We start from the raw sequence: 13,099 nt of genomic DNA on the forward strand, positions 1-13,099 counted from the left end.
ACAGTGCGGAGGGCGGGAGGACCAGGAGAGGGGAAGTAAAGTGACTAGACACTAGGTCATGTAAAGTCTCCAGAGCAAGGTGAGGAATCTGAACTTTTTTCAGTGTGTTGGAAGCAACCTGAGGGCTTTTAAGATTTTATTTATTTATTTTTAGAGACAGGGTAATGGAGGGAGAGAAACATCAATGTGCCAGAGAAACACCGATCGGTCACCTCTTGCCCACCCCCAATTGGGGAGCCGGCCCACAACCCAGGTGTGTCCCCCAACTGGGAATTGAACCAGCAACCTTTTGGCTTGTGGGACGACACCCAACCTACTGAGTGGAGAGGGAAAATACAAGTTATTTCATATGTACTTAAGAGATAAAAATCAATAAAAATTTCCCTACTGTATGGTTCTCTTATTCATCTCACTAACATTGAGGAAAGTTAATGTTGTATCCTCAACTGTCAGTATGATAGAATATGTATCTTCCTTCAAAGAAAGTTTGACTTTCCTCAAATGTTTGGTGATTTTTGATATTGTGACACATAGGAAGGAAGGAAGGAAGGAAGGGAGGAAGGAAGGAAGGAAGGAAGGAAGGAAGGAGTCACAATCCCACTTTGAATATCAACTGATGTTCAGTATCTATCAGACAGGAAGTGGGACTGGAATAAGGTGGGGGAGAAATGGGGAGGCCCCAGTTTGCTCTGTGCTGGGTCTGAGAAGTCTGTCAGTGACTGGACTGGGCATGGGTGGTGGGGTTCTGTGATGGCAGCTGGGTGCACGGCATAGTCTGGAAATGGCCCCCTGTGTTGTGTGTGTCTCCTGTCCTCAGTTTGAGCTCAGGCTGCAAGGCCAGATGACCATGACCTTGTCAGCCATCACAATAATTGCTCCTCAGGATTTATGTGGGGGTAGAAAGATTGGAAATGACAGAGGTTTATTTGAACCTTTCAGCTTTTTGGATTTAAAGATTAAGGAGTTAGAGAAAATGAAAACCAGCAAATTGGAAAACCCTGGCAGGCTTCCCACTGTGGACTGGGGTGTGTTTGCTTTTGTGTTTTCTCAGTCTCCAGTGGGACTTTGCTGCTTGCAGGTGTCTGCTGAGTCCTTTCTGTCCTGGGATAAGGGGACCCTGAGCAGTGAATGATTTACCATTTACCTGTGTATCCCTCTGTGTCCATCAGTAGGACAATTCTGCTTCTATCTGAGAAGTTCTCAAATCCCTTAGCCTGTCTAGTGCCACAGCTAGGATTTCATGGCATTAGTTCTCAGAATGACCCTAACCTGATTAGTCAGGTCCCAGGTGCCACGTTTGACCCTCTGAAGGGACAGAAGTGGCCGGGGTCCTCCCTGCTGGGAGCCGCTGGCCTCAGGTTACTGAATCTTTGCTGTGGGCACAGGGCTCAGAGCCAGAGGACATGCACTCAGTCCTGACTTTATAACAACAGCAACCAAAAATTATGAATATAAGTAGAAATTTTAATGTAAATACGATGGAAAAAATTTAAAATAGAGAAAATTAAAGAAATCCAAAAATCCTGTCTTCACAATGCAACCACTTTTAACATTTTATGCTTTTCTTCTAGTTTTAATTTTTCATGTACCTATATTTTTTTATGGTTTGATCAAAGAGAGCATATACTTTATATCCAACTTGTTTTTCTTTTCAATGTTTCAGTTTGGGTTTTTTTGTGTGATAAAAACACATACCATATAATTTTTCATCTTAACCACTTGTAAGTGCTCACTTCAGCAGCGTGGAGTGTGTTCAGTGTCACGAGAGCTCCAGAAGGTCCTGTCCTGCAGGTCTGAAGCTCTGGGCCCACTGAGTGACTCCCTTTGCCCCCATTTCTCAGCCTCTGATAAATACAGTCCTACTTTCTATCTTTTCTTTAACTTAACTTTCTATCCTAAGTATTTCTCACTGTTACATCATTTTTCAAACTTGTATAATATCCCATAAAGAAGATAGACTGTGTATAAGATATATTTTTTAGATTATGAAGCTGTTTTCTATTTTTCTTGTTTAATGAATAATTTTGCAATAAACATCTTTGTTTCTGTAGCATTGTTTCATATTTTGTTATATTTTCTTAGGCTACATTCCCAGGAATGGAATTAATTTGATTTATAATGTGGAATTACTTTCTGAAAATGCTGTATAAACGCACAATTCCACTATCAAATTATAAGACTGTTTCATTGCAGAGTCAGCTCTAGTAAGCAAAACTCAAATATATTGCTAGTTAAGTAGAATAAACATATTGTTACTGTAATTTTGTTTAATGTGCATTTATTTATTTCAATCAAGTATAATACTTTCTAATGATTGTTCACTATTTTTCCTATTTCATGATGTGTCTGTTTATGATTTTTGTGCCTATTTATGAACTACCGATATAATATTTTATATACATGCTTTTGACATTACAAAGAATTTATCCTAATTATATCAAATTTAATTAAATTATTCTTTTATTATTTTCATTACTTTTTTAATATGTAGAATTTTAATGTAGAATTTTAATATTTTTATAATATCTGATCTGATATTTAAAGCTTTTATGATTCATTTCACCTCTGAGTTTAGAAATTCTTCTCTTCAGCCCTGGCTGGTGTGGCTCAGTGGACTGAGTGCTGGTCTGTGAACCAGAGGGTTGCTGGTTTGATTCCCAGTTGGGGCACATGCTTGGGTTGCAGGCCAGGTCCCCAGTAGGGGGCACGTGAGAGGCAACCACACATTGATGTTTCTCTCCCTCTCTTCCTCCTCTAAAAATAAATAAAATCTTTAAAAAAAGAGAAATTATTCTCTTCAGAAGGCAAATAAATATATAATTACATTTTCTTCATTTTTTCTCTGGTATATTATTTATATTTAATTTCAATTATGGTATGAAGTGGCTGTTTAAATTGACACTGTTGTTAATCAGTCACTCCATCATTACATAATGCTTGTTTCCCTTTTAATTTAGATGACTTCTTTTATTGTATATTAAAGTCTTCCCTACATAATACAGTTGGTTTTGTGATTTTCTTACTCTATTGTTTTGTGGTAAATGTGGCCTATATGACTTATGCATTTTGGAATTTGGTGAAGTATTTTTATGGCCTATTACATAGTTTTTGTGACTGTTCAATAGTTGTTATTAAAATTATTAAAGACTAATATTATTAAAGCAGTGTTCCTAGTTTACTAATATATGTGTTTATCTGTCCATTCATTCAGATAGATATCTATAAATATATCCCAGGGAATTAAATGCCTTGCAGATATTCTATATATGTGCTTATTTTTTGCCTAGTTTCTGGAAAATGAACATTAGAGCCTCTCACTGTGTGTGACATTGTCAAGTTTTTGTTTCCCTGCATTCTTGTCAGATTTTGTCTTATATATCTCAAAGGTATATTCTTAGGTATATAGAATTTTTTCACTGTTACATTTTCTTGGTGGATTGTTTCTTTATCAATATGAAGTATGACTCTTTTTTGTGATAAATTTTTGCAGGGGCTGCTAATTTATTTGATATTGTTATTACTTTGTTTGCCTTTTATGCTAAGCATTTTTCTGGCATGTATTTTCCAGTCTTTCATTTCTAACTTTCCTCTGTGTTTTGCTTTCAGTGTATCTCACAAACAGCATGCATCTGGAATGTGTTATTGCTGTTTTTATATTATCTGAGAGTCTTTGTCTCTTGGTAGATGAATTTAACCCATTCAGTGTTGTTGTGTTTACTGGTGTATTGGCTCTTTTGTTGTTGCAATAGTATTTTCTAATTGATATGCTTTTTGCCTATTTTTTTCCCCACAATTCTTTTCCTTTAGTTGGTTGATAATTTTTTTGCTCACGTTTCTCCTTCTTTGATTTGGAATTTGTAATTCCAAATATATCCTTGAGTTTTTATACACATACTTAAAATTTTCTGTCAATATGTGTAATTAATAGTATCTTCCCTGAAGCAAGACTAGAACTTTAGTGCATTTTTCATATCCCCAATGCCCTCTCCCCTTCATACTTTTATTTTCCGTCTAGTAGCATCTAGAGATTTTTAGATCATTCTTATTATTTGTTTTTATAATATTTTGCTAACACACAAACTAATCAGTTACTTTTACTCTTTTCCTGCTTTGCTGCTTATATTTCACCATTTATTTATTTATTTTTCTTCCACCCGGCTCAGTATGTATTTCCTCGTTCAAAATAATTTCTCCTGGGGATGATGGAGCTGTCCTTCCTTTGTTTTCTCGCATTCAGTACATCCAAGAGAATTATGACAGTAATTTGATTCTCGCTGCTTTCAGTATTTTATATATCGTCACACTGATTTCCTGAGATGTCATCAGCTAAATTTTAAAAGACCCATATCTCATCTAGGCATATCTGAGAATGCAGGTTGCCCTTTTGTTCTAGGAAACTTTCTTCTAATGTTACTGAAAAATTTTATGGCTTTCTATTGCATTTATTTCCTCCTCCTGGAAACTCAATTTCATAAATGTTGAAAATTCTACTGCTCTCTTCCATGTCTCTTAATTTTATTCTAATACTTTTTAATCCCTCTGTTACTTTGTGAAAGGATCTCTGTTAACCTGACCTTCTAGTTTGTATGTGGCTATGTCCATTCTTCTGTTTAGTTGGTCTTTCAAGATTTTGATGTTTAGAGTTTTACATTCGAAGATATTCTATTGATTTTTGTTGAGCTGACCTCCTTTCTCAAAGATCTTTATCAGTTAAACTTTTTCTAAAATCATTGCTTTGTTAACATTGTATCCTCAACTGTCAGTTTGATAGAATATGTATCTGCCTTCAAAGAAAGTGTGACTTTCCTCAAATATTTGGTGATTTTTGATATTGTGCTTTTCTTTGAATTTGAGATTTTCTGTTAGCTTATATGCGGATGCTGCCTTTGCTCATCTGGGGAGTTCTGGGGGGTGCGATAGAGCATTTCGGTCCAATAGCTGGTCTTGCAGCTGTGGACACAGGAGTTACCACTCACTCAGGATATTGCTTCACCCACTAAAATGCCCACGCTTACTGTGACACACCGGGTGATCTTGTTTGGCACCCTGGTGGGGCAGTCAGTGCCCCAGCCCACCACTCTCCAGTGCCAGTCACCTCATTTCATCTTTTGGACATTTGTTTTCTTCTTCATTATGATCTCCTGACCTCACTACCCCCACCAACCTCAATCTTTGTGGAATTTCTCATCAAAATTTACTGACCGAGGACATTTCTGATATTCTGTTGTTATTATCATGGAAATATAGATATAGTTAGATATGTATACAAACACACATGTATTTATATGTATTCTTACTCTATATGTTATACAAATGCAAAGTTAGGTTTCTCTGCTCTGCCAAGTGAATTTCTGACAGGATATCTACTCTTTATCTACAACATACGGTTTTCTCTTATGTGCTGTAGCTTCCTCCTCCATTTTTCTGTCCTTATGGGGTTTTATTGATTTTCCCCCCTTTAGTATTACTTTAATAAGGTTTTGAGAGGTGGCAGAGATAAACCATTCTGTTCAACCTGATATGCTTAATCAGAATGCTCCAGATAATTATTTTAATCCACTGATGAATTATATGTATTGGTATTTCATGAAGAATTTTAGCATCTCTAATCTTGGTGAGATTATTTTTCTTTTGCTCATTGAGAGTCAGTTTTTGGTGCCAGGTTTATGCTTATTTTATAAGTATAGCAGCTTTACATCTTTTTTGCATTATGATGGTTTGACATTTCAAGAATGTATGCATGTTAAAGAATTTAATAATAAGTTATATGGGTGCAGAGTCTTTGAAGGGGAGCTACTAATAAATTTTTCAATTTATATATCAGTGATTATTCTATAATGGTTTTTTGCGTGTATTAACTTTCAGAGTTTACATTTTTTAGAAAGTTGTTCCCACTCACTGTGTTTTTCAAGTCTTATTAGTATGTATTTTGCCTGGCTTTTTTTCTATTTTTTTAATTGGATTTTCCCGTTCTTCATCTTATTTTCTTTTCTTTATTGTTGTTGTTGTTTACCCCATGAAATAATTTGGAACTTTTTATCAATTATAAACCTTGATATTGAAATCATATTTCCCCTAGTGTTGTTAAAAGTACTTTTTCACTAAAATCTTAAGCTGACTGCATTATTTTACAAGCAGTCTCTCAATATACTGTTGACTTCTTCTTATAGTTGGCTAGCATGTTTTAAAAAATTAATTTAATGATAGTAAAGAGCCAGTTTCAGGTTACTTAAGTAATTATACTCAGGTAGAGAGAAACTTGGTATTTGGGGAAAATATTAAAACTTGGTCCCTTTGGCATAGTATTAACCATAATAAATGAATATATCAAGATGGATTAACAAGTTAGATGTTAAAAGGAGAAAAGACACCCCAAATGAGTAGTTCCTAAACTTGGCTGCACACTGGCATCAACTGGGGAGCTATAAAACATTCCCATACCCAGGCTGCACCACAGACCAGTTAAATCAGAGCATCTTGGGGTGGGACACATCAGTCTTACAGTGCCCAGGTGACTGCAGTGGCCTCTGAGGCTGGGACCACTGCCCTGAGGCCTCAAAATTTCAGTGTGGTCTCTGAACAAGAGCGACACCTGGAGGTGATTAGAAGTCAGAGTATCAGGACCCATCTCGGCACCACAGAGTCATAATCTGAATGGTAACAAATCCCAGTGATTCCTATGGAGGTGCAATTTGAAAGCAGGTCTCTAAATTAGGTGTAGCAAACTAGGCCCCATGGTCTGTTGGTCTGAATAAAATTTTACTGGACCACATCCATACCCATTTGTTTACATATCTTTTACAGCAGAGTGGGTAGTTGTGATGCACCCTAAAATATGTACAGTCTGCTCACTTACAGAAAAACTCTGCAATGCTTTTCAGCCTCAATGGCTCATTAGAATCATGCCAGAGCTTTCCCACCCTCTGCCTGCCGGCAGCCCGGGCCCATTGGGTCAGAATGGGGGAGGCTGAAGTGAGACCTATCAGTAATTCTTAGTGCATCCCAGGTGATTTAAATGTGTAGCCAAGGTTTAGAACCACTGCCCTCAACATATGTAGAGAAAATGTAGATGCATTTTCTTAAAAATATTTTTTTATGTTGGCAGCAGTCATTTTTGAATGTTGAAAATAATAAAACAGTGATGGAAAGACATGAATTTGACCATATAACAAAATTTAAAAATCAAAAAGGAAAGCTCACCTTAAGCAAAATTTTAGACTTAGAAAACAACTAAGCAAAATTAAAAGAAGAATGACAAACTCTGGGAGTTAATATATAACATAAAATATCCTCATTATAAAAGAGCTCAAATATATGAATAAGAAAAGATGAACACGCAGATAAACTGGCAGAAGCCAGTTTATTTAAAGCAGAAAACAAAATGACTTAATAATTATATGAAGAAATAATTAACTTTAACACAGAAAAGCAAAATAAAGTGGTGATGAGCCCCTGCTGGAGTTGGAGCTTGTCAGACTGGAACTCTTCATTCCCCCTCTCTCTGTCCTTCCTTTTTTACAACCATAATACTTAACACAGGGGAAATATTGGCAAAAGAGCATCTATATATTGATAGAAATGGAGATTGTTAGAGTTCGGCAAGATGGTCACAGTGTTCAAAGTGCTTACTTGAGTTGAAAGTGCTTGACATTTAAAACTGGGCCAGTGTCTGTGCCAGGGCAGTGGTTAGGAGCTGGGGCTGTGTAAAGTTAGACAAATCTGGGTTGAAATATGGCTCTGTTGCTTACAAATTGTGTGCTGGACATTGTATCTGTTTATCCTTAACTATTTTCTTCTGTTTAATGGATTAAATAAGATATTGTTAAAGGTTTTGGAATGTGAGTAGTAATTAAAAATAGTAGACTTTGATATTAATTGATTTACAACATTGTCAACATCATCATTTCACTAGTAATTTAAAATAACACTATATACTGTGTGTGTGTATGTTTCTGTTTGCCTTGTTGGCTTTTCTGTGGGGTTGTATACCACCTTATACGATTGTAATTGTGTAGCTTCACATGATGAAATGACCATTTATTTACTGAGAGCACAATGTACCTAATGTACTATCAGAATACTTCATCTTCTAGTGCACCCAGGCAGGTTTGAATGGCTGCCTGTGTCTGTGAGAGAAGAAGGAAACTACATGTAGAGCTCCAGCTGCACCAGCGGCCTCCATCCATCCCATGCGGAACTCTGCAGCTGGGAGGCCCTTCAGAGCTGTCCTAAGTTGAGACAAGGCAGCAGGACTTTGTCCCCATGGTTACTAGTTTTGGGAGCCAACTCTGGCTGGGGTGCAGCCTTGGGAAAGACAGCTCTTTAAGAGCTGGGACAGGTAAAGATCCCTGCAGAAGGGACCTGGATTGCTCCCCACAACCTCCACCACAGCTCCTGAGTGGTACTCATCTAATATGGTCTTGCATACAATATGATATGCTGGTATTTTATTTGGGATTCTTATATTTAGTCATTAGTGTAGTGAGCATGCCTTTTCTTTGAATGTGTGGGCATCCTGTGTTCAGCCAATGCCAGCTTTCTAAACCAATATGGAGTATGGAAAAAAGAGAAAGATTTTTATTACATAGTATTACATAGTAATAAACATCGACTATAGAATCAAAGACTGGGAAAATTTACTATTTCTTGATAGTTTGGAAGAACTCACTTGTAAAACCATCTGGACCTGGTACCTTTGGGGGAGGGAATAATTCAAGTTTTTTGGTACATACATATTTTGTTGACAACTCTGTTATAGCCATTTTCTATTTCCCTAGAAGGCCATTTTATTTCAGATACGTTGAATTATATGGGATAAGTAATAAGAATATAGGATTATAAAGCAGAGAAGATGAATAATTTGTTACTTAGGCACTGACCATCCTACCTCTTGCTTGTCTTGGCCTCCTTTATGTAATCTGAGTTGCTGTCCGTACTCCTCTGGGCCCTCTCTGGGGACAGCAGAGTGACCAGGGATTAAGGCTGTTCTCCAGTGAGGCTGCTTTATATTTCCTAAGAGCATCGGCCCTAACCTCAGAACTCTTGGCTTTTTCCTTCAGTAAGTAATGTGTAGTTCCCAGTGCACAGTATCTGACCTTTAGTTTTCTGTCATTTAATTCATTCTCAAGTCTGATTTATTTGTTCAATTCGAGCAGGTGTTTATTGGGTATCCACCTTATGCCAGGCACTAACTTAGGTCTATCAAATACAGCCATGAACAAAACAAATGTAAGTTCCTCCCCTAATAGAAATGATGGTGTAGCTAAGTAGAGAGAAAACAGATACATAAATAAGATGCATGTACTTTATACTGAGGAGAAAAGAAAAGCAGGCAAGAGAAATAAAAAGACAGGGGTGTTACCAGAGGAAATGGAGTCTTTTGTGGTGTTGCAGGAAAAGAATTTCAGGGACACTCACATAGGAGGAGTTTAGTGAGAGAGGCAAGATTTATTAGAGTGAAAAGTGACAAGTGACAATACATTCTGAGAGGTAGAGAGAGCAGGCAGGCTAAGTTTCCATGTATTTCCTTGGGTTTGTAAAAGAGCAGGCTTTCTTTCAAACTATCCAGTCTCTCTCCTGGATTTTCCAGGGTCTCATGACCTTCTCCAATCTGATCCTTTTCCCAGACTTTCCCAGGCTAGTGCCTCCCCCTTTTATGGTCTCCATTTTGGCTTCTACTGCATATGCACTTAGTAAAATGGAATTTCCCTTTGCATCTTTCATCCTTCCCCTGTTAACCCAGCTAGATGATACCAGTTCCCTCCCAGGGTGAATGTAAAGCAGGATATTGTGTAGAAAGATGCTGGGGTGACTGTGAGGCTGCTGTTTCTCAACTTAATGAGGCTTAGTTTGCTCCCTTCTCTTTCATTAATAGCTAGCTGCCTACTCTGACAGGGGCAGAGTGAGGGCAGAGTTCCAGTTTTGAATAGACCTGTCTCAGTGAGGGAAGGTCTCACTGAGATAGTGACACTGAGTAAATACTTGAAGGAGGTGAGTCTAGTGAAGCATGTGGACATCTGGGCAAGAGTGTTCAGGCAGAGAGAATGGCATGTGCAAAGGCCCTGAGACAGGAGCATGCCTTCCCAGTCCAGATCACTGAAGAAAGACAGATCCAAGGGAAAGTAGTACGAGGGGGAGGAGGAAGCCAAAAGGACATGAGGGTGGCCTTGCTCTAGGTCCTTGAAGGACTCTGACATTGTATGAAATGGGGGTATTGGAGGACGTTGAACAGAGGAGTGACATGATCTGTTTTACCTTTTAACAGGCCCACTCTAGCTGCTGTGCTGAGAAGAGACCGTAACGGGTCCAGGGCAGAAAGCAGTTAGGGAGCTGTTGTGAACTCTGGCCTGAGGGATGTATGCTTCAGACCACCATTTCTCCACATAGTCTGGCATGATCTCAGGATAAAACATAGACTGATTTTTTAACCCATGTCGAACTTTGTTAACTCACTGTGTTCATGAAACCCAAAGCCATGAGAATGACCAGCACAAGGCCATCATATAAAGGGAGCTCGCTGTTGTTCCACCCATGGGAATGCTGCTTCTGCATCACTGGGTCCCTGTTGCAGGGGCATGTCTCTCAGTTTGTACCCTGGCATGACTGTTCCCCTGAGAGCCAGCTTGTTTTTCTCTGTTGTACATTATTAATCTTACTGTATCTTCCTGCCTTCTTTTGTCAGCAAGCTGCTCAGAGCTAGGCTATGGTTTACCTCTAGCAAGAGTACAGGACCTGTGGCTGCTGCATCCATTTTTTTCCTACCCTTATTTTCATATACTTCAATTAAAAGAGAAACTTTTATTCTACGTTATTTTTGTGAGTCACTTTAAAGAGTGGCGAGCTACAGACAAACAGTTTAGGATGGAAGTGGCATCACTTAAAGATAAAAGGAAGGAAATACAGTTTGCGGTTTAGGTTATTTACATTCTAATTTTTGTTTCCATAAGTGAAAAAGAAATACACACACACACACACACACACACACACACACACACACACACACACACACACATACAAACACACACACACAGAGGATTTTCAGGATGAAGCCATTACTAAAAAATCCTTATGTCCCTGATAGCTGGCTTCAGTGTTGCTAGTCTGTCTCTACCCTGGGTTTCTAAGTGTGTTATTTTATCTCTCAGCAGCGTGTGACAGTGGTGCTGGAGTGAGGTCAGCCCTCCTGGTTGGGCTAAATGCTTAGGACCTACCATAGAATTTGTTCAACATACAATTTCCAGCCCCGGCTATTCATTCTGATTGAATAAGGCCTGCAAATGTCTTTGAAAATACTTTCACACAAACAATGTATTTTCTGAGACCTTGGATATTGGAAAATATTTTTTGTTGCCTTTGCTGTGGAACGACCACTTGGCTGGGCATAGAGATCTGGGGTCTGACTCTCCTTGTCTTAACATTCTGAGTATTGCTCAGCTATCATGCAGAACTTGCTGTTACATTGACTATGATGTGATTTTAGTTGCATTAATGGTAACCCTCTCCCCACCTTGACACTTTATTTTTATTTTTAAGTTTAATACTTGATGCTTACAGGAAAAAAAGTTGTACACTTCATGGCATTGGTTTCTAAGTGCTGGCTATCCATTTTATTTTTTAATGTCGAGTCACTTTTTCATATCTAGTAAGTTTGTTCCTATTATGTCCTGGCCCTACTTATGGTCTTGTCTGTACTCTGTACTTCCCATTGCAACACATTTTATTCATAGGTTGGATCTTTGCGATTTTCTCTCCTTTTGTATGTTCTTAAACTTCCTCTTTTTTCCATATCTTGTCCATATTTTCTCTGCTTCCTGAGATGATGTCTTAGTTTTGTCCTCTGCATCAAGGCTGGTTTTCAGCAGTGTTGTCAACCTTTTATCAGTTTGGTTAGGCCTCTGTTTTGGACTCTTGAATCTTTTCATTTCATTTCATCCTTTCTCATCTCTACACTTCCTTTTTTAATAAAAGTAACATAAACATCATTTAAAATAGAAGGCAAATGTTTTCTGAAGAGCATCTTTGGCTCATGAAGGTAAATCCTGTTCAGAGAGAAATTTCCCTTTTGAGCCATTATCCTTCCTTAGCTCTTGTGCAGGCCCATCCCCTCTCCCCACCCCATGGACTTTAAATGAGCTCTCCCTGTACCTTAGGCTTGAACATGTGGAGCTGTTTAGGGGAAACATCTGGTCTGTCTGCTTCCCTTGATTCATCCTGGGGTGTCTAGCGAATCACCACCTCTGCTTCCCACCACTGTGCATTAGATGACCCCTCACGTATGGGGTCAGAATAGTCTCACTACTGTCAACAACTTAGCCCACCTGGGGCTCAGCAACCCATAGCACGTGGGGCACTGAGTTAAAATGCTTTAGGAAAATCTGCAAAGGAAAATACCTTCGAGAGAGGACGTGATATTGAAAGTGTCTTGAAGCCGCAGTCACCAGTGAGCAAGTCTGTTTGTTGCACAGCAGCCCAGCGTTAAGGCCCATGAGTGACTCAGGGTGTTTCTTGACTCACGGATTTGCTATCAACAGAAATGTATTTTGGCTATTAAAGCACAGCACTCATTTGAATTATCTTTGATCCTAGATTGTGTTTTTCCCCCTCGTCTTCCTCTCTCTTCTGCCATCTAGAGACACTGGCTCTTGTTCTCCATTCAAGAGAGGTTGCTGATTTAGAAAAGAGAAACATTTATGTTGACACTTAGTGAAAGTGGGATTGTGTAAATTTTGAATCCTAAAGTTATGGGTGTGAGAACTTAGAAAAGAGATAATGCTGTGGGCCATGCTCTTCATTTAATTAGAACCGAGGATAAGATTTTAAAAATCCATCAAAGACATCAGATTATCCTATTTGTTCCTAATCTTCCCTTAGCATAATGGTTACCCTGAGCTATTCCCAGTAATTTTCGGAGACAAATCCTCTCAGAAGACAAGGTAACTTTGAAACAGTGCTTTAGACTGGGGATAGACACAGAGAAACCTCCCTAAACAGGGCTGTCCCCACCAGACCTTCCTTCACAGTGCCTCCAAACAGGCCTCCTCTGATGAGAGTCAGTTTAGCAGCTGAGGTTAAACCAGTCGAGAATCGGGATGAAGGACTA

The 13,099-nt window shown here is 38.6% G+C and overlaps 1 protein-coding gene across 33 annotated transcripts in view; it reads left to right on the plus strand.

Moving 5' to 3' along the window:
- KCNMA1 (potassium calcium-activated channel subfamily M alpha 1) overlaps positions 1-13,099 on the plus strand; it is a 739,251-nt gene that overhangs the window by 478,210 nt on the left and 247,942 nt on the right. The window lies entirely within an intron of this gene.

The sequence above is a fragment of the Phyllostomus hastatus genome, unplaced genomic scaffold (assembly GCF_019186645.2).
Source record: "Phyllostomus hastatus isolate PE091 unplaced genomic scaffold, TTU_PhHast_1.1 phas_contig_38, whole genome shotgun sequence".
Taxonomy (NCBI): domain Eukaryota; kingdom Metazoa; phylum Chordata; class Mammalia; order Chiroptera; family Phyllostomidae; genus Phyllostomus; species Phyllostomus hastatus.